The sequence below is a fragment of the Aquarana catesbeiana genome, linkage group LG02, assembly GCF_042186555.1.
Source record: "Aquarana catesbeiana isolate 2022-GZ linkage group LG02, ASM4218655v1, whole genome shotgun sequence".
Taxonomy (NCBI): Eukaryota; Metazoa; Chordata; class Amphibia; order Anura; family Ranidae; genus Aquarana; species Aquarana catesbeiana.
The window spans coordinates 129,935,924-129,957,480 of NC_133325.1; positions in this window are offsets into that span (position 1 = coordinate 129,935,924).

The window sequence follows — 21,557 nt, forward strand, 5'->3', positions numbered from 1 at the left end:
CCTAACAGTGCTCGTCAATGCTGCCTACCAGTGCTCATCAGTGCTGCCAAACAATGCCCATCAGTGCTGTCTATCAGTGCCACATATCAGTGCTCATCAATGCCACCTATCAGTTCCCATCAGTGCTGCCTATCAGTGCCACATATCAGTGCTCATCAATGCTCCCTATCAGTGCCACTTATCAGTGCTCATCAATGCCCCTTATCATTGCCCATCAGTGCCACTTATCAGTGCTCATCAATGCCGCCTATCAGAACCCATCAGCTGGACTCTGAGCTGAGAGCATCTCTCTCACACAGCTCAGAGCCTGCACTGACAGTTCCCACTCCCTCATGCCTCCCACGGACAGGACAGGAGAGAGCCAACCTGCTCCTTCTCCTCCTGCCCCTCTCCTCCTGTGTGCACTGCGGAAAGTGTTAAGTTAAGCAGCTGAATGATCAAACTCAGCTGCTTAGATTCACAGTTCCAGCAGTGCACACAGGTGGAGAGGGGTGGGAGGAGAAGGAGCAGATCTGCTCTCTCCTATCCGTGCGTGTGGGGACTGTCAGTGCAGGCTCTGAGCCATATGAAAGATATGCTCTCAACTCAGAGTCCTGCAGCAAACAACCCCGCTGGGGCCCCCCTACAGTGGCGGAACACTAGGGCAGCTTATCCCCCCTTCACAGCTTTCATCCGCTCGGTGACCTGAAACCCGGCAGCTCAGGGATGTCTCACTGTTGGGAGCAGCAGGTCACTTGACATGCCGTGATGTCAAGGTGTGTTCCCGAGCAGCTCAGTGTGTAGCTGGAAGAATTGATTCCTGCCTTCTACAGCCAATGAATGCCTGCGGGAGGGAAAGGAGGAGAAGCGGGTATTCAGTGGCTGCAGGAGGCGGGGATCGATTCCGCTATATGCCCTTTTCAGCTGTACAGGGGGGCCTCACGAGCACCCCTGGAGCATGGGGCAGGGTTGCAAGTGCGGCCCTTGCGACGCCTGTAGCTACACCCCTGTACCTTTGTTGTGACTGGCTGCTGGTTTTAAAAATATTGACAGATAATGGAAAACCCTGTAATTTTAAGTGATTTTTGCTGAAGGACACATTTTTATATTGTCATGGATCAGTGCTCATTAATTCCCCCTATCACTGCCCATCAGTGCCAGTTATCAGTGCTCATCAATGCCGCCTGTCAGTACCTATCAGCAGGACTCTGAGCTGAGAGCATATCTATCATACAGCTCAGAGCCTGCACTGACAGTTCCCACTCCCTCCTCCCTCCCACAGACAGGACAAGAGAGAGCTGATCTGCTCCTTCTCCTCCCACTCCTCTCCTCCTGTGTGCACTATGGAAAGTGTTAAGCTAAGCAGCTGAATGATCAAACTCAGCTGCTTAGATTCACAGTTTCTGCAGTGCACACAGGTGGATTGGGGTGGGAGGCAGGCATGTACTGGCCATTGGGACTACAGGGAGTTTCCCGGTGGGCCGATGGCTCAGTGGGCCGATTTCAGTGACAGTGGACCGCTGCCTCCCTCCAGTCCTCTGTCCCCCCCACAGTGCTCACCACCTCTCCCTGGCTAGTTATGCAGCGCGCCTGAATACAGACATGATGCTCAGGAGTCAACACTTAGAAGCTCATCATACGATCTGGAAGGAGGGCGGCCTCACTTTCCTGCCTAATCTTGTTCCATTGAGGGGGGGGGTTGGCGCCAAACTGATTCTTTGCCCCAGGTGAAATAATGTCTAGCTTCCCCACTGGTACTGCCTATAAGAGAAATAATGTAGAACGGCTAATAGCTAGTGGGGGGGGGGGGCTTGGGTGGCAAGCTGGCATGGGAGAGACCTGTCAAAGTGGGCCAGTCTGGGTGAAGTCCAGGGCCAAATTTTTGTCCCAGTCCAGCCCTGGTGGGAGGAGAAGGAGTAGATCTGCTCTCTCCTGTCCTGTCCGTGCGAGGGGGGGGACTGTCAGTGCAGGCTCTTGAGCCATATGAGAGATATGCTCTTAACTCAAAGTCCTGCAGCAAGCAACCCTGCTGGGGCCCCCCACAGTGGTGGAACTCTAGGGCAGCTTATCCCCCTTCACAGCTCTTACCCGCTCGGTGACCCAGATCCCCGCAGCTCAGGAATGTCTCATTCTTGGGAGCAGCAGGTTGCTTGGCATGCCGTGATGTCAAGGTGTGTGAACAGCTCAGTTTGGAGCTGGAAGAGAGGTGCCCAGGAGCAGCAGAGGGAAGCTGGATAGGAGGGGCAATGGGGCGGTAACATATAGAGGAATCGATTCCTGCCTCCTGCAGCCGCTGAATGCCTGTGGGAGGGAAAGGAGGAGAAGTGGGCATTCAGCAGCTGCAGGAGGCGGGGATGGATTCCGCTATATGCGACTATTCAGCTGTACAGGGGGGCCTCACGGGGCCCCCTGGAGCATGGGGCCTGGTCGCAAGTGCGACCCCTGTAGTGACGCCAATGTACCTTTGTTGTGACTTGCTGCTGGTTTTGAAAATATTGACAGATAATGGAAAAAACTGTAATTTTAAGTGATTTTTGTTGAAGGACATGTTTTTATATTGTCATGCAAGGTATCCCGCTAAAAAATAGTTACATAGTTAGTTACATGGTTGGTAAGGTTGAATAAAGACACCAGTCCATCCAGTTAAACCTAAATGTGTGTGTGTGTGTGTGTATATCGCTACCATTTTCAATATCCTTGGACACTGTGTTTGCTACAAAACATCTAAAAGTTTTTGATTAATTTATCTACTCTCCCCACTGACACCACAAATTGTGGAAGGGAATTCCACATCGTTATCACTCTAACAGTAAAGAACCCCTTTGCACTTTAAGACAGAACAGCTTCTCGACCACCTTCATTGTGTGGCCACGTGTCTACTTTAGAGACCTTAGGTTAAACAGTTTACTCCCAATGCAAGAGTCACCAAAGATTTTTATATTGCGATCATATCCTCTCATAACCGCCTCTTCTCCAGGGAGAATCAGTTCAATTTTTGTAGTTATTCCTCATAGCTGAGAACCTCCAGCCACCTTATTAGCTTTGTTGCTCTTCTCTGGACTCTCTCCAATTCAAGGATATCCTTCCTGAGGATAGGACCCCCATATACTTTTCTATCCTTGATTCCCCCAGAGGTTCTCCCTCTAGTGAGTAGCTTGCATTCATATGTTTAGCTCCCAAGTGCATTACTTTTTTCTACATTAAACCTTATCTGCCATTTAGCCACCCATCCCTCTATTTTATCTTGCTCTTTTTGTAAAATTGCTATATCCTCTTTTGAAGTTATTGCCCTGCTTAGTTTTGTATCATCAGCAATTGCCAAGATTAAACTACATATTCCAACCTCTACAGTGGGGAAAATAATTATTTGATCCCCTGCATATTTTGTAAGTTTGCCCACTTACAAAGAAATGAAGGGTCTATAATTTTTATTATAGGTGCATTTTAAATGATAGAGACAGAATATCAACCCAAAATCCAGAAAAAACACATAAAACAAATGCTATAAATTGAGTTGCAGTTCAGTGAGTAAAATAAGTATTTGATCCCCAAGCAAAACATGACTTAGTACAGGCATACCCCACTTTTAAGTACACAATGGGGTTTATTTACTAAAGCTGGAAAGTGCAAAATCAGGCTCACATCTGCATAGAAACCAATGAGCTTCTAACCTCAGCTTGTTCAATTAAGCTTTGGTAATAAAACCTGGAAGCTCTATGCAGAGGGGAGCCTGGTTTGCACTTTCCAGCTAGTAAATAAACCCCATTGCGTACTTAAAAGTGGGGTATGCCTTTACTTGGTGGAGAATCCCTTGTTGGCAAGCACAGAGGTAAGACATTTCTTGTAGTCAGTAAACAGGTTTGCACACATCTCAGGAGGGATTTTGGTCCTCTCTAAATCCTTAAGGTTTCTTGGCTGTCTCTTGGCGACTCAAAGTTTTAGCTCTCTCCATACATTCTCTAACATTTGTATTATGTGTTTTTTTTTTTGGATTTTTGGTTGATATTCTGTCTTTATCGTTTGAAACACACCTATGATAAAAATTATAGACCCTTCATTTCTTTGTAAGTGGACAAACTTACAAAATCTGCAAGGATCAAATAATTATTTTTTCCACTGTATATTATTTATAAACTAATTAAACAGAATTGGTCCCAGAACAGAGCCCTAGGGTACCCTGCTTATAATTCCAGATCATTCAGAAAGTATGCCATTTATCACCACCCTCTGGACACAATTGTGTAACAAGTTTTCTGTCCAGGTACATACAGTATCATCAAAGCCAAAAAACCTTAATTTGCAAATAAGCATTTATTGGGTACTGTATCAAACTATCAAATGCCTTAGCTGTGTCCACCGAACTTTCTCTAACTAAATTACAACTTACCTCTTCAAAGAATGTTAAAAGGCTGTTTACTCTTGGTTAATAGTGATACTAATAATGCTATTCTCATCAGCAAATTCTTGGATTATGGTCCCTTATCATTCCATCCAATAGTTTACACTCTATGTTAGGCTGACTGTTCTGTAATTCCCAGGTATATATCTTGGCCCTTTTTTGAATATTACTTTGGCTTTTCACCAATCAGCTGGTATCATTCAAGTCAATCAACTTTCCTTAAAAATGAGGAATAATGCTCTGGCTATAGCATGGCTAAGTTTTTTGAGGACTCTCAGGTGTAAACCATCTTATCCTGGAGGTTTGTTCACAGTAAATATTTCTAGTCTTTTTTAAAAAAAACTGGTCTCTGTCAGTTACAAGGGTGCATTTAATATACTGTTATTAGCATTACTGTCTTGTTTATTATACCCCTCCTTTTCCTTTGTATACACTGAGGAGAAGAATGTATTTAATATCTTTGCCTTCTCTCTATTACTTCCCCGGTCATTTTTTAAGGGTCCTGACCTCGCTTTTTTACTATTAATATATTTGAAAAACTTGTTGGCTTTTGTTTCAGGGATATGCTTGAAAAAAATGTTGTCTTTATCTTCAGGGAGTGATATTTTGGGGTTCTAATTTATTTTGGAGGGTATTTTGGTTTTGATTTTTGTTTTATGTTAATAGGGCATTTTTTAGTTTTTTTTTGGCAAGGTTTACCTTTGAAAAAAGCTGGCTTTTGTTTCAGGGGTGGTACAGGAAGTCTATGAGTTACGAACACAATAGGGACTGTAGGTTTGTTCATAAGTCGAAGTTGTTCGTAAGTCGTAACACGGCATTTGTAAGTGTAACTTCCGGTCGGAACACTGCATTTGTAAGTGTAACGTCCGCCTGTGCATGGATGTGGGATGTTCCGGGCGATTGTTATGTTATCTGGGGCTCTTCTGCCCATGCAGTACATGTAGTACTGCAGTATGGGATGTATCCAGAGGTATCCAGGACCAGCGTGGAACACGAGGCCGTTTGTAAGTAGGGGTCGTTTATAACACGGGTGTTCGTAACTTGGGGACTGCTTGTATTTGGGGTGCTTTTTTTTGTGTTTTTCAAATTTTACTTTATGTTGATATGGGCATATTTTAAAGTGAAACTAAAGTATGCAGAATCCTCATCTCTGTTCCAGCAATGCAACTATCGGAGCTCTTGCCAGCCGTTGATATTTTCTTGTTTCTTCCACGTCCCGAGTTTTTTGGCCTCTTGATTGACTGGTGAGAATGGAGTGACTCCTGCACATGCGCACAGGAATCATTAATCCTGGCAAACTGGCACAATGCCAAGAATTTATGCTTAGGTGTGCATGCATTTGAGGGAGAGGGAGAGAAGAGGGGAGTGGAAACTAAAAAAAAAGAAGGTAGTCTCTGGTATACAATAAAGAGAGGGGTTTAGTTTTTGGAGTTTGTGGTTCTAGGACTTGACAGGGAAATAAGGAGGGGGGTAGATGGATGCAGAGAGAGAGGCCAGATCAGAGAAACTGGAATTTACACAGTTAAACAGATCCTGTCAAATTTGAGTTGTCAATTCTGACCAGTGTAGGCAAGCTTTTAAAGAGGGAGGGGCTTGTTGATAGCAGTTTGCCATGTTTGTAGGGTGGAGGGAGTGGGGAGTTTTCATCCAAGTAAAATCTCACAATTCCTAAAAGCATGACTAAAGGGTTAATTCCCAACCTCAGACCCCCCTACTTCATTGATAGTATTTGTTACCCCTTGCCTAAAGGTTTGGAGGGGAGCACAGGTCCACACCAGTTGAATAAAGGATCCAGGCCCCAGTTCACATCTATAACACGGCTCTAGTAATAAACAAAACAGAATCATTAGTGAGAGAGTCATTGGTGATGGGGTGTAATAGGCCCTATGTAGAATTTTTTTTTTTGTATGAACGAGTCTTTAGAAGAGATAATAAGAGGAAGATAATGGTCAAGACATTCAGCCCAGTTTTTCCCGTTAGTTCAGAAAAATAGGGCTGGGGGTATTCCAGAAAAAATATGGGAATTTGGATAAAAATAGCAATTGATTAGGTGCTGGTAGAGGTTACCATGTATCTCAATCTCAAAGTATTTGAGCAGGGCGCCAATAGCAGTTGGCATAGTCAAGGGGCCTTACAGGAATAGCAGGGATTTGCTCCAATGAATCCTAATGCCTGAGAATGCACCAAAACCATATATAATATATAGCACCAATTGCACTAAGTCTCTTCAGATTGAAAGAGATTTGGCCAGCAGTAGGACAGTTTTTCATTAGCAAGTACAGGGACAGCCACAGTAAACGAATGGCCAATTTCTATCTTCTAGTCAAAGCAGGTCTCTTATGATTGCTGGAAAAAGCATGTGTTGCGGCAAATCTACGTAATAAAAAGGCTTTTTTTTTCCAAACTAAAATTAACCAGATTGGTGTACTAATGCTGGATGTAAGCCAAGCTAATTGTAAAAGCAAAAAAATCGATTCCACTGGCAAATATGCTCTGCCAATATAACCTGTTACTGAGATGATCCATGAAAATGGTACTGTTTCATAACCTCACGTGCAGTTTTAGGGCACCCCCCCCCCCCCCCCCATGTTATTTAAAAGCATTTGTGTATTTTCAATATTGTCCTTGAAGCTGCACAAAAAACCTTCTCCCCATTATGTGGTATTTTTCTTTTTTTCTTTTGTTTTTGCATTAGTACACGTTTCCCATTGCTGTGCCCAGCTTCCCATGCCTATTTTGTCAGTGATTTGCCTATTAACCCTATTAGATTTGTCTCTCATAGACTTCGATTTGCCTCTAAGTTGGGTTTGCAAATTTAAACAAGATTTTCTAAAACCTTACCAAATCAAACCTTGGGCAAATTTGCTCTTTTTTAGTTCTGAGAGCTGCTAGAAAAACATTGCTGCAAACATGTAATAATAGTAATAATAAAAATGTTATACATGATTTTTATAGAGCCAACAGTTTGCATGTTACTTTACAAAATAAAGGGAGACAGTACAGTTGCAATACAATTCAATACAGGATTGCTAGGACGACCCTACTTGTAGGAACTTACAATCTAAAGAGAGAGGCAAGTGAAGCAAAAGGCATTAACTGTGAGGGTTGCACTGATGGAGAAAGTAAATCATGAGGGCTGGATAGGCTTCTCTAAAGGAATGATTTTTCAAGGATCGCCTGAAGGTGGAAAGAGTAGCAGACAGCTGGACAGATTGGGGTAGGAAGTTTCAGAGGTAAGGAAAAACTCTGCACAAGTCCAGGAAGTGAGCATGGGAGAAGGTAACAATGAAACTAGAGAGCAAGAGGTATTGGGAGGAGTAGAGAGGATGGTTTGGGTGATGTCTGGAGATGAGGTTAGTAATGTAGCTTGGGGTAGAGTTGTGAATGGATTTGCATGTTGCTGTTAGGTTTTTGAATTTTATTTACTGGGTGAGCAGAAGCCAGTGGAGGAATTGGCAGCAAGAGGCAGCGGCCGCCGAGCAGTTGGCAAGGTGAAGAAGTCTGACAGCAGCATTTGAATAATACTGAACACAGTATAGTATACAATTTATAATGTATGGAATAAACACTATAAAATAGTAGATTATGGTGTATAGGTTTTGGAGATATTTGATGAAAATGTCCGTAAATGTTTTTGAATATTTCCAAGTGTGTACGGTAAAATTAAGTACTGCAGACAGAATTTGACAAAAAAAAATCAAAACAGACTCAACACAGCCCCTTTTCTTGAACTTGTACCTCTTGGCTCTGTTGTTTTGCATGGTTTTTAAGTGTCAGTAGAATATGCATTGTGTGCCCCAAAATGCCTTGCAATGGGACTCTCTAAATTACCATTAGATATTTCATACATATGATCCCCTATTCTTTGCCAGCACATGCATTTAGTTTTATCAATATAAAATGCATCACATGTGAGTAAGTCAACAATTCCCAAGGTCTCACAATTCACAAAATGCTGTAAAGTCTCATGGAGTTAAGTAAAACTACCTCCCTCCTAGAACTGATGAATTTGCAATATGTACACCTCCCACATGCGAAGGTTCCAAAAAGAAGAGTCCCTGAAGAAGCTCATGCTGATTGGGCGAAACATGTCGGCTGTCACGACACCACGTGAGTGATGCTCTGCTGTCATGCTTGATGCAATCTGCTTGCCTGCACATGCTCAATGGTCTCCCTGAATATTGCGGTATCCATCTTGGAAAATGTATGCTGAATCACTACCTTTACGAGATCAGACCTGACCAGCGGTGAACACTCCAATCCTGATTAGGATTCCAGAAATGACCCCCGCCTCTCTTGGACTTTCTGCACAATGCCTGTATAGAGAGCCAGCTACTCTGGGCCACTATGGATGTGAGAGTACATTGTCCCAGGTTTGGTGAGTGAACCAGCAGGTCTTTGATCCATTTATAACTTTATTTTCTTAGCTTTCAGCAAACTTTGGTGGTTATGCGCAACAGTTAGACATACCTTGTTCCATGGCAACCATTGGCAATACTGAGAACTGTGTTATAAACACCTATTAGGATATCGTCACAATTTCTTTATTCAGTGTTTGCCTTTTTAGCCATGCTTTGCATAGTGGGATCCTAGACCATGGAGATTACTGAACAGTAACTTTGGTTTAGCGTCTGCTGTCTGCAATAAGGTGCCTTTTGGATTTCCCCTTGCAAGTGTCACTTTTGGAGACATACACTTACACTAGTACCTGTGTCATCTTTGGACCTGGGCAACAACTTCATGATCTTCACTTGAAAGTTTTTCACAATCCCTGATGGTCTTACTCCTAGTGGTCCTCTCATCACACTTACCAAGCTAATATACCAGCCAAGGGGCTATGTATGTGAAATGTGTATGAATGAGTAGTTTGAATGAAGAAGCTGCATTGACTATAGACAACGTTGTCTCTTTTAAGGCCCCTTTCACACGGGCGGACCGTTCAGGTCCACCTGTCAGTTTTTTAGGCGGACCTGAATGGACACTCCATACAGGTCTATGGAGCGACTTTTCCATCCGTCATCGGATCGGATGAAAACAGACTCTAAGGTGTGTCTTCATCCGATCCCCCATAGAGGAGGGGCGGCGCTCTGACAGGCTGGTCCCTGCACAGTGTGCAGAGACAGACCTGTCATCTGCCTGTTCAGCGGTGATCGACGGAGTGATCACCCGCTGTGCTAAGCGGAGCCTGTACACGGACACATCATGTGAAAGGGACCAAATTCTATAGCTGGGGTGTGGGGTTCCTTGCATTATTTTGAAATGTGTATTAAAGATCCTATATTTAAGCTGCTTGGTCCGTGGTAATTACTCTTAGGTGGGGTCTATCTTCACATTGCCTGCTATTGATATCTTCATTTATGATTATCTGGATCACACCTTGAATGGTGAGTCAGCAAATAAAGGAACGCTTTGTTTTTCTATATATTCAAAACGTCAGCGTTATAACGTAGTGAGTTATTGGCAATAACATTTTCTTTGTCCCAAAAAGAATGAATTTGCAGAGGTCCCAAGGCCCCCTCTCTGATAGTGACTAGAATATAGCATATCTCAGATAGATTTTTTTTTCTTTTACGAAATGTAAAATGAGGTCTTTCTTCAACAAAGTATCAAATAATTGGACTGTCCGTTAGGAGATGCCAGTGTTTCTTGAATGCTTTATGGGTCATATATGCTTAGTTGGTGTATTTAGTAATCGGACGTATCTTATTGTCCTCTTTATTGTCTTCTCCCTGATAGAGCAATAAATCTCTGGGGGTATTTTTGGCCCTTTGATAAGCACTTTTTAAGGAACTATTACTATATTGTCTATTAATGAAGTGGTTACAAAGTAACCTTGCTTCATACTCAAATTCCTCTTTGTGCAATTTCTCTTTATACATACAGTATCTCACAAAAGTGAGTACACCCCTCACATTTTTGTAAATATTTTATTATCTTTTCATGTGACAACACTGAAGAAATTACACTTTGCTACAATGTAAAGTAGTGAATGTACAGCTTGTATAAATGTGTGTATATAAAATTGTGTAAATTTGCTGTCCCCTCAAAATAACTCAACACACAGCCATTAATGTCTAAACTGCTGGCAACAAAAGTGAGTATACCCCTAAGTGAAAATATGCAAATTGGACATTTTTTCCTCCCCAGTGTCATGTGACTCGTTAGTGTTACAAGGTCTCAGGTGTGAATGTTAAATTTGGTGTTATCGCTCTCAGTCACTGGAAGTACAACCGGGCACCTCATGGCAAAGAACTCTGAGGATCTGAAAAAAAGAATTGTTGCTCTACATAAAGATGGCCAAGGCCAGGGGTGGGCAAACTTTAAAGGGATGGAGATCTACTTGAACAACACTGATGAAGTCAAAGATCACCAGGCATAGTGTCCCCCCCCCCCAAAAAAAAAGAGTAAGACCGACCCCCTTTTTTTTTTTGATGATTTTCATTTAACAAAAATAAGTAGTACAAGACAGTATAGGGTTTAGGAGTGCGTTGTGCAGAGAATGCAGGGATCAGGAGTGGTCTGTGCTCAGAATGCAGGGTTCAGAAGTTCGTCGCGCTCAGAATGCAGGGTTCAGAAGTTCGTCGCACTCAGAATGCAGGGTTCAAGAGTGCGTTAAGCTCAGAATGCACGGTTCGGGAGAGCGTTGCAAACAGAATGCAGGGTTCAGGAGTGCCTTGTGTTCAGAATGCAAGGATCAGGAGTGCGTTGTGCTCAGAATGCAAGGATCAGGAGTGGGCTGCACTCAGAATGCAGGGTTCAGAAGTGCGTTGTGCTCAGAATGCAGGGTTCGGGAGTGCGTTGCGATCAGAATGTAAGGTTCAAGAGTGTGTTACGCTCAGAATGCAGGGTTCGGGAGTGCGTTGCACTCAGAATGTAGGGTTTGGTAGTGCGTTACGCTCAGAATGCAGGATTCGGGGGGGCGTTTAACTCAGAATATAGGTTTCAGGAGTACGTTGCGCTCAGAATATAGGGTTCAGGAGTGTATTGCATTCAGAATACAGGGATCAGGAATGCACTGCGCTCAGAATGCAAGAATCAGGAGTGCATTGAGCTGAGAATGCAGGGATCAGGAGTGCTTTGCGCTCAGAATGCAGGGATCAGGAGTGCATTGTCCTGAAAATGCAGAGATCAGGAGTGCATTGCACTGTGTTCAGAATGCAAGGATCAGGAGCATGTTAGGTTAAGAATGCAGGGATTAGGTGGAGGGTGGAGGGTGATGTGACGGGTGGTAGAGGACACTACTGTGGAGGTGACCCTGCCCATAACAGTGTCCTCTGCCCCCTTCACATCACCCCCCCCACACACACACACACAGTGGTGTCTTCTGCCCCCCTTTCCCCATAGCAGTAATCTCTGCCTCGCATAGTAGCCTCCTACCTGTTTCCGAAGCGGAGACTGGGAGGCAGCACAGTTCTGGACAGAGGGGTGGAGCTGGCAGGGTGACTTTTCATATTAGCAAGCTGGTGATTGGTTACTTAAGAACACCTTTTGTCCTAGCAACCAATCACCTGTGGTTAAACATAAAAAGTTTGTATGGACAGCTCCTCCTCCCACCCTCCGTCCTGAGCTGCGCTTCCTCCCGGTCTCCGTTGTTCACTGATCACAGCGGAGGCTGGGGGCGGGAGGGACAGAGAAGGAGCAGTACACAGAAGGTGTGGCAGAGCCACGCAGAAGGCTTGAGACTGGGAGGGAGAAAGGACCGGCATATAGAAGGTGGGGGTCTGTGGCGCAGGAACCTGTTCACGGTCTACCTGTCACCTGTCTGCAGTAGACAGGTGGCCCGCAATCGACAGGTTGCTGACCCCCAGCCTAGTATATAAGAAGATCGCCAAGACCCTGAAACTGAGCTGCAGCACGGTGGCCAAGACCATACAGCAGTTTAACAGGACAGGTTCCACTCAGAACAGGCCTCGCTATGGTCGACCAAAGCAGTTGAACTGTGCCCGTAAAAAAGATGGCTGCTGGCCAACAGCGCAACTGCGCATGCGCCATTCTGAAGCCGGCCGAGCTCGGGAAATCTCATACATGCTCAGCAGGGTGGGCGCATGCGCAGTGAAGTGATGGAGCTGCCTGGCGCCATTTTTGAATGTCAGGCGCTGCGCTCCATCCGTTCTCGTTCATGTCGCCACAGTGACAGTGTGGAGGAGAAGGAGGTCGGTCCTGTCTCTGCCTGGAAGTGATGGAGCCTGTGAGGAGTCGGGGATTCCCATCACCACAGCACTGTGCCCCTACCTGCACCATCAGCCGAGTGGGTAGAGCGGAGGGGACTTCATGGTGGAGACAATAAGTGGCAGGCAGACTATTATGCTGTCTGAGGGACGGAGACTGTCGGATCATCCACGGCAATGAACAGACCAGGCACACAAGCAAGGCAAGCCTGCAGCCTGAGGCTCTTTTGCTGTCGGGGACAAAGGCTGTGTCTATCTGTGGGGGCAAAAGCAGTCTCTTTGGGGGGCAAAGGCTGTCTGTGTGTGGACAAAGGTGACAAAAAACTGATGGATTATAATAACCTTCCTTGCTATATAAAACAATGTTTTTTTGCTTTCAGATCTACTTGAAATCACATTACTAACTGTATATTGTAGTTGTTTGTAGATTAAATACCAAAATTTGCACTTAAAACTGCAATTTTGGAACTTTTTGAAATGCCAGTAAAAAAGTGGCTGTGCCAGTAAATTTTGGGTGTTGCGCCAGTAAATTTCAGCTTGGTAGGTTGGCAGCACTGGTACTGTGACATACTGAAGCAGAGCATGATCCCCTTCCTTCGGAGACTGGGCCGCAGGGCAGTATTCCAACATGACCCCTGCCTTGCTAAATAAGCTGAGGGTAAAGATGATAGACTGGCCAAGCTTGTCTCCAGACCTAAACCCTATTGAGCATCTGTGGAGCATCCTTAAATGGAAGGTGGAGGAGTGCAAGGTCTCTAACATCCACCAGCTCTGTGATGTTGTCATGGAGGAGTGGAAGAGGACTCCAGTGGCAACCTGTGAAGCTCTGGTGAACTCAATGCCCAATAGGATTAAGGCAGTGCTGGAAAATAATGGTGACCGCACAAAATATTTACACTTTGGGCCCAATTTGGACATTTTCACTTAGGAGTGTACTCATTTTTGTTGCCATTAATGGCTGTGTGTTGGGTTATTTTGAGGGGACAGCAAATGTACACTGTTATACAAGCTGTACTCTCACTATACAGTCCCTGACAAAAGTCTTGTCACTTGTGTACAAATTGACCTGAAGTGCTGCTAAAATATATTTCTAATCAAGATTTTGTTACAAGAAATGGGTCATTTTAATCCCAACAGCTTTTGTAATAATGTTTCAGTGCAAAACGAAACTGACAAAAAGTATTCTAATATTCACAGCTTGGTAAAGCCCATTGAGTCAATTTTTGCCAAGACATAAGTGTTGTCGCCTTGTTATATGAGCTTCACCTGTGACTAATAATGGATCAATTAGGTCTCAGGTGTGTATAAAAAGAACACCAGTACACTAGACCTTCTCAACTGCAACTAGACCTCTGCAAACATGCCTAAGATTCACCCGGAGACTAAAGTGTTGATTATCAAGAGGCTGAAGACCAGATCCACTGCTGACGTGGCAGACACCTCCTATGTGTCTCAGCGTCAAGTTCAGAGGATAAAAAAAAGATCTGAAGAGACTGGAGACGTTTTGGACAAGGCCAGGTCAGGCCGACCCTGCAAGACAACTGCTCGAGAGGACCGTTTGTTGGCTCGAAAATCCAAGGCCAGCCCATTTTCCACTGCAGCAGAGCTCCACGAGACCTGGTCACCTGAAGTCCCTGTGTCAACCAGAACAGTTTGTCGGATTCTGTCTCGAAATGGCCTCCATGGTCGAATCAGTGCCCATAAGCCAGCACTAAACAAAAGACAATTGAAAAACCGTGTGGCATTTGCCAAGGGCCACAGCCTGCTAAAAGGATGGATTTTTCAGATGAATCTTCTGTTAAATTACACCACAGTCGCCGCAAATATTGCAGGAGACCTACTGGAACCCGCATGGAGCCCGAGATTTACCCAGAAAACAGTGAAGTTTGGTGGAGGCAAAATCATGGTCTGGGGTTACATCCAGTATGGGGGTGTGCGAGGGATCTGCAGGGTAGAAGGCAACATCAATAGTCTAAAATACCAAGAAATCTTAGATACCTCTTATATTCCCAACCATAAAAAAGGCCAAATTTTGCAGCAGGATGATGCTCCATCGCATATTTCCATCTCCACATCAAAGTTCCTTAAGGGAAAGAAGATCAAGATGCTCCAGGATTGGCCAGCCCAATCACCAGACATGAACATCATTGAGCATATGTGGTGTAGGATGAAAGATGAAGCATGGAAGACGAAACCAAAGAATATTGATGAACTCTGGGAGGCATGCAAGACTGTTTTCTTTGCTATTCCTGATGACTTCATCAATAAATTGTATGAATCCTTGCCAAACAGCATGGATGCTGTCCTTCAAGCTCATGGAAGTCATACAAGATATTAAATTTGGATCTCACAGCACCACTACTTAATTTGCTGACATATTTTTGGATTTTCAGTAAAGTTGTTCAATTTCTGTATAGGCGACAAAACTTTTGTCTTGCCAAAATTTGACCTGTCTGTTTTGATTAAATGATAAATCTTTTTTCAGATTTCTTTATTTCAGTGCATTAAACATCATTTGGGAGGGCTTTAGCTTTTCATATGAGCTATTTCTAACACCAATTGATTAATTAAAAGTCAGGTTAATAGCAGGAGTTTCTACAAAATAGAGAAGCGACAATACTTTTGTCAGGGACTGTACATTGTAGCAAAGTGTCATTTTTTCAGTCTTGTCACATGAAAAGATATAATAAAATATTTACAAAAATGTGAGGGGTGTACTCACTTTTGTGAGATACTGTAAGTATTGTCTAGTGGGGATGGCTTTAATAATGTGCCGCAGATATGCACTATTACTATGGAAAAGCGTATTACTGGCTGTAGATTTTTTAAACAGACAAGTTTTTCACCTACCATCCTTGTCTTTTTTAATGTATAAATTAAAAAATGCTAATGAGGTCTCATGAGAGTTTAAGGTAAGCATTACACTTAAGTCATTATGATTGAGTACCTCAGCAAATTTTGTCAACACTTCTTTGGTGCCATTTCAAAATATGAAGATATCGTCATTATACCTGCACCACAAATTGACATGGCACAAGTATTTGACCAGACCCTTCCTCCTGATCCCTGCATTCTCAGTGCAACGCACTCCTGATCCCTGTATTCTCAGTGCAATACACTCCTGATCCCTGCATTCTCAGCACAACGCACTCCTGATCCCTGCATTCAGAGCGCAACGCATTCCTGATCCCTGTATTCTGAGTGCAATGCACTCCTGATCCCTCCCAGGAGAAAAGTGTTTGCTTTTACCCCCACAAGTACAGATTGGCATATAATGGGGCACATGTCCACATCACCATGCCCTGTGCCTGGAGGTAGTGGGAGCCATCAAATAAAATAAAAAAATTGTGTGTCAAAAGAAAACATAAAAGGTCAATCACAAAGGGGGTATATTCCTCAAATGCTACACTTTTTTTTTCCCCTTAGAAATCCTGCAATGACATCTAAACCTTTATTGTGTGGTATACTTGAGTATAGTGTCTCAACGTCAATAGAAGCTAGAATAGTGGTGAAAAAGATTATTCAAATGGTAAGTAGATGGATAGTGTCTTTAAGGTAAGAATGTAAATCTTCAACGGGTTCCCTTAAATAGTCATCAATTGGTTTTCTAGCGTTCTGTGTAAGACTATTTATGCCTGATACAATAGGTCTACCTGAAGGGTCATGTATATTTTTGTGCCTTTTCGGTAACGCATAAAAGGTCTGAATAACTGGATGCATTATATATGGGTCATATATATGTAGACACACATACCTGTATTTGAGCTTTAGGGTGGGCACACCTATGTCTGGAGTCATGCAATGTGACTTGCTGCCATTGTGCAACAAACTTGTGAAGCTTGGCAAGTCTAGCAATAGCTTAGCGAGTCATTTTCAAACTTGCAGCACAATTGCTTTCTATCTGGGTAGTTAACTCCAAACTTAACTAAATCCATCTCCTCAGCAGAAAGTGTGACAGGAGTGAGATAAATAATCTGAAAATGATCTTCCTGTTAAGGGTATCGTGTCACATAGTAGCCTATACTTCCCTCTTTCTTGTGACCTGGGGCTTTTTCCTCCATGTTTGTCTTGAGTGGGTGAATTTTGACTGATCAATAAAAAATGTGTCTGTGTTTTAGAGAGTGTGCCTAACTCAGATTGTGTTTGTCCAAATACTGTTTTGTTCCGCCAAGTTAACTCTGTTACTCTACCACCATTATCATTGTGCTCCCACCTGTGTAGTAAATGTATGGTTTTAGTAAATTATTCCAGCCACTGGAATCATCAATTTAACCACTTCACATCCGCGCTATGGCCGAATGACGGCCACAGCGCGGACCTGAATTCTTATGACGGCCTCCACTGTGCACGTGCCCTGCGCGCGCCCTACAGGGTGCACGCTGAGCGCGCTGTGATCACCGAGTCACTGAGACTCGGGTGATCACCAATCTAAGTAAGGGGCCGGTCCTTGCCCCTTACCATGTGATCAGCTGTCAGCCAATGACAGCTGATCACATGATGTAAACAATAGATCGGTAAAAAAAAGCCGATCACCGGCTGGGATGTGAGGGACATCGGTCCCAAAGTGGAAGAGGCACATCTGCCTCATCAGTGCCACCTAATAGTGCCAGCTAACAGTGCCCACAGTGCCACCTAACAGTGCCCACAAGTGCCACCTATCAATGGACACAAGTGCCACCTATCAATGCCCACAAGTGCCAGCTATCAATGCCCACCTGTAGTGCCAATCAGTGCCACCTAGAAGTGCTGCCCATCACTGCCACCCATCAGTGCCCATCACTACCACCCATCAGTACCCATCACTGCCGCCTATCAGTGCCCATCACTGCCGCCTCATCAGCGTACATCAATGAAGGAGAAAAATGACCTGTTTTAAATTTTTTTCTAACAAAATATAAAAAAAATAAAAACATTTTTTTTTTAAAAATTAATTTTTTTTACATTTTTTTAACAAAAAGTAAAAACCGCAGAGGTGATCAAATACCACCAAAAGAAAGCTCTATTTGTGCTGAAAAAAAATGATAAAAATTTCATTTGGGTACAGTGTTGTATGACGGCGCAATTGTCATTCAAAGTGCGTCAGCGCTGAAAGCTGAAAATTGGTCTGGATAGGAGGGGGGTTTAAGTGCCCTGTGAGCAAGTGGTTAAAAAAACACAAAAGAAAAAACATATATAGTAAAACACAAGTATATCCACCTAGGATGTCTGCCACCAAAAATTTCCTATTTTTAAAATGACAAAATGGTGGGTTCCAATATATAATTTTTTTATATGTGCTACCAAGGAAGCTATAGCAGCATTTAAAGGTTAAAAATAAATATTTATTGTTACATATTAAATGTTAACAATACCTATAATTTTGTAATATAGAAGTAATAATAAAAAATACACATAATTAAATAGATAAACAATTTTGGACATGTGTTCTCAGAGGTCAATGTGTTTCGCGGATATATTGCTTACTCAGGACCAGGAAAAATCTCACATATAGCCAGGTTCTAAAGATATAAAATATATTTTAAGGAACTTACATTAACTCAGTAAGATGCATTGTATACATACTTTGCAAATATGACTTACTGATGTGATAATGTGATTATAAAACACACATTTTGAACATAGCTCTCAGAGGTGTATGTGACATAATCCCAAGGATCATCTCAAATGGAAGTAGCAGGGGCAGTTACTCAGACCCATAAAATGTGGTAATAAGACCTAAAACAAATCTACTCACATCATGATGTAGCCCTTGGATCTGTTCCGACAGGAAGGGGCCAAACAAGATGCACTTGCTTGTGGGGAGACTATAGGGCAAAAGAAGCATGCACAGATATTAAAAAACATTTCTCTTATGATGTGACCAAAATGGGTTATATATAATATACCATATCTAACAAAACAGTTTAGATTAGATTAGAGTTGTTTTTATAAAACCCAGATCAATCCAGTCAAATTCACATAAATAGATGTTTCCCAACGGCACCCCAGGTAGGAGGGTATAAAGAAATTATATACCAACAGCCCTTAAATGGAAGGATGTAATAATGTATAATTAAAAAAAGAAACAGCATCAGGACCCACAAGGCCTAGATCTTTCATAAATCCAAAGCTCCATGTTCCTGAAAGGCAACCTACTTACAACCTACTTACAGAGAATCTCTATACATGCACATTCCCTCTATGGGTGCTGTCCCAGCTATGCACATCGGCTTCCACCACCGTCCAGCCTAACATACGCCTGGGTCTCCTGGGGAGCTGTCCACACCTCTCACAGGAAAGTGTGGCAAAAAGCCAATGGGCGAGGTCCACAGGAGGAGAGGGGAAGACACCCCCAAACATAAACAAAAAATTCCCCACATAGCCCCCCATCCATCCACAATGTGTGCCTGCTACCGAATTCACCGGAAAGTGAACCATGTGGAAGCCTGACGTCACCTCTGCATCCTCCTGAAAGGTGCACTCAAAGGGGGAAAACACCAAGCCTACCCTTATGACACATTTGACCCTGAATAGCGCAGCAGAGGGAGCCAAGACAGGTCTTAATCCTGGACCGACATGCATGTACCACAGAATAATGTTCCCCCATGACTCGTCAGTGACCTGACAGGTCATATTATCAGTGGCCTGAACCCTCTTTGTGGCAGGAGATACCACATTGAAGTGGAACACTAGAATGTCCACAAAACATACCTGGCTCAAGAAACAAGCCATCTGTGTGGGTTTGTTCCAGCTAGGTGAACACATCTGTAGATACTGTGATTCTATGGAAAGGTGTTGGGGACCGAGTTCCACCTCTACCTTGGTACACATCTGCTCCACTGGAAGTACTGACCATTGACTTTCTTACACTCAACATGTCAGAAGTTGCATGCCATCACGTTCTAGTGATGGTGGACCACTTTACCAAGTTTGTTGTGGCAGTACAGTCCCATGACCAGAACGCCAAGACTGCCACCCCCAGGAAAGATAAAGATAGATTCCTTAGCTTTCCTCTATCCAGCAACTCAGAGAGGGCACACTTGATGAGGCAATGGTAGCTAGGCAAGTGATCCGTTGCCAGGTGAGTGGCTCTCTACTGCCATAATGGGCATTCAGGCAGCCAAGTGGGAGCCTAATAGCATACAGCTTCTTGGAAGACCCAGATACACAGGAGAGTCTCTCCCCAATTGCTACCAGAGTACTCTGGTTCCAATGCAGTAGCTCTTTACCCTTGTGCTTTGGATCCCTCCAGCTGTTCACCTTTGTTACCAGAGCTACCCTGGACCTCACTGACAGGGATTGCTGTTTATTGGGTAAATCACAAGTAGTTGTTTGTGTTCTAAACTGTTTTACTTAAGTAGTCATTCTCAGCTAGACTCTCTGTTGTTATAGCTATAGTGATTATACTATGCAGTCACGTTACCCTGATTGAACCTCAGAGACATTGTTGTGAAGAGTCCATGTTTGTGCAGCTTTCATAATTTGTTTTGTATTATTCCTCAGCGTATGTATGCTCTTTGCCATCCTGAACCTATGTTGCATTAATCTTTCTAATTTTGCACTGGTTAAGAAAACTGCAAATTGCCGTTATTCCCTGTCAGGTCATTTAGTGGATTACCTAATCTGTTAAATTGGTTGCTGTAATTTAATACATTTAAATTTTAGGTTTAGATACGTTTTAACATTACCTATCAGACAGGGCAAGAACCACAAAAAAGATAGTAGGGTAATTTATGGCAGCAAAAAAAAAATTTATCTGGCCAATAATTTATTAGATAATCTGATCTTTAGGTCAACAGAAAGAACGTCATTACAGCTGAATATACCTAGTACTATTGCCATCATTTTGTTATTTCTGTTATGTGTAATCTGAGATATGTTTTTCTTTACACTAATAATTCAGCTTTTTTGTTACCGTTTTCATTTCTTATCTCTCTCATGCATACCTCCCAACTCCCTGAGATGAGAAAGTGGCATCCCTTTTAGTAAAAGGTATGTAGACAAAGGTCATACCCCTGCGCTGCATCAAGTTATGTGGACCATGAAGAAAAATACAAAAAATTATTGTTTGAACCCACATGTGATTTTTTTTCACCACTACTTTTTCTTCATAGTGCCTTTTCAAATGAACACATTTATAATTTAGAAGTTGTATATAAGGTTTATTGCAGAAGAACACTTCTGACAACTAAACAGTACATTTCTTTATAGGGGTCTTTATATACATCAGACCAGAAACAGGGACAAGTGAGCGGAAAATACACTATATTATCAAAAGTATTGGGACGTCTGCCTGTACACGCACATGAACTTTAATGGCATCCCTGTCTTAGTCTGTAGGGTTCAATATTGAGTTGATCCCTTTGCAGCGATAACAGCTTCAACTCTTCTGAGAAGGGTTTCCAAAAGGTTTAGGAGTGTGTCTATGGGAATGTTTGACCATTCTTCTAGAAGCACATTTGTGAGGTCAGGCACTGATGTGGACGAGAAGGCCTGGCTCGCAGTCTTCACTCTAATTCATGTTCTATCGGGTTGAGGTCATGACATGATGGTTGCAGGCCAGTCAAGTTACTCCACTCCAAAGACACTTATCTATGTCTTTATGGACCTCTGTTGTAGGGTTGTTTTTCAGGGGTTGGGCCTGGCCCCTTAGTTCCAGTGAAGGGAACTCTTAAGGCGTCAGCATACCAAGACATTTTGGACAATTACATGCTTCCTACTTTGTGGGAACAGCTCCTGTTCCAGCATGACTGCGCACATAACACAAATTCATATATCTACATAAATCACATATTACTTCATATATCCACATATCATAAAATAATCAAACAATATAGTGTTTAAAACACTAGTAGCACTGTGAAAAACATAAACAAATAAACTAAAATAAGTTATATGAAAAAGAATTTATAAAATAAAGAAGTCCACTGTACTCAAAGTGAAAAAAATATTTTTTAAGTAAATCATAAGAGTCCAGAGCATTTAGTCCCAAGAAACTTTGAAGTAATTTTATAAACACAAGGTTCACTCCT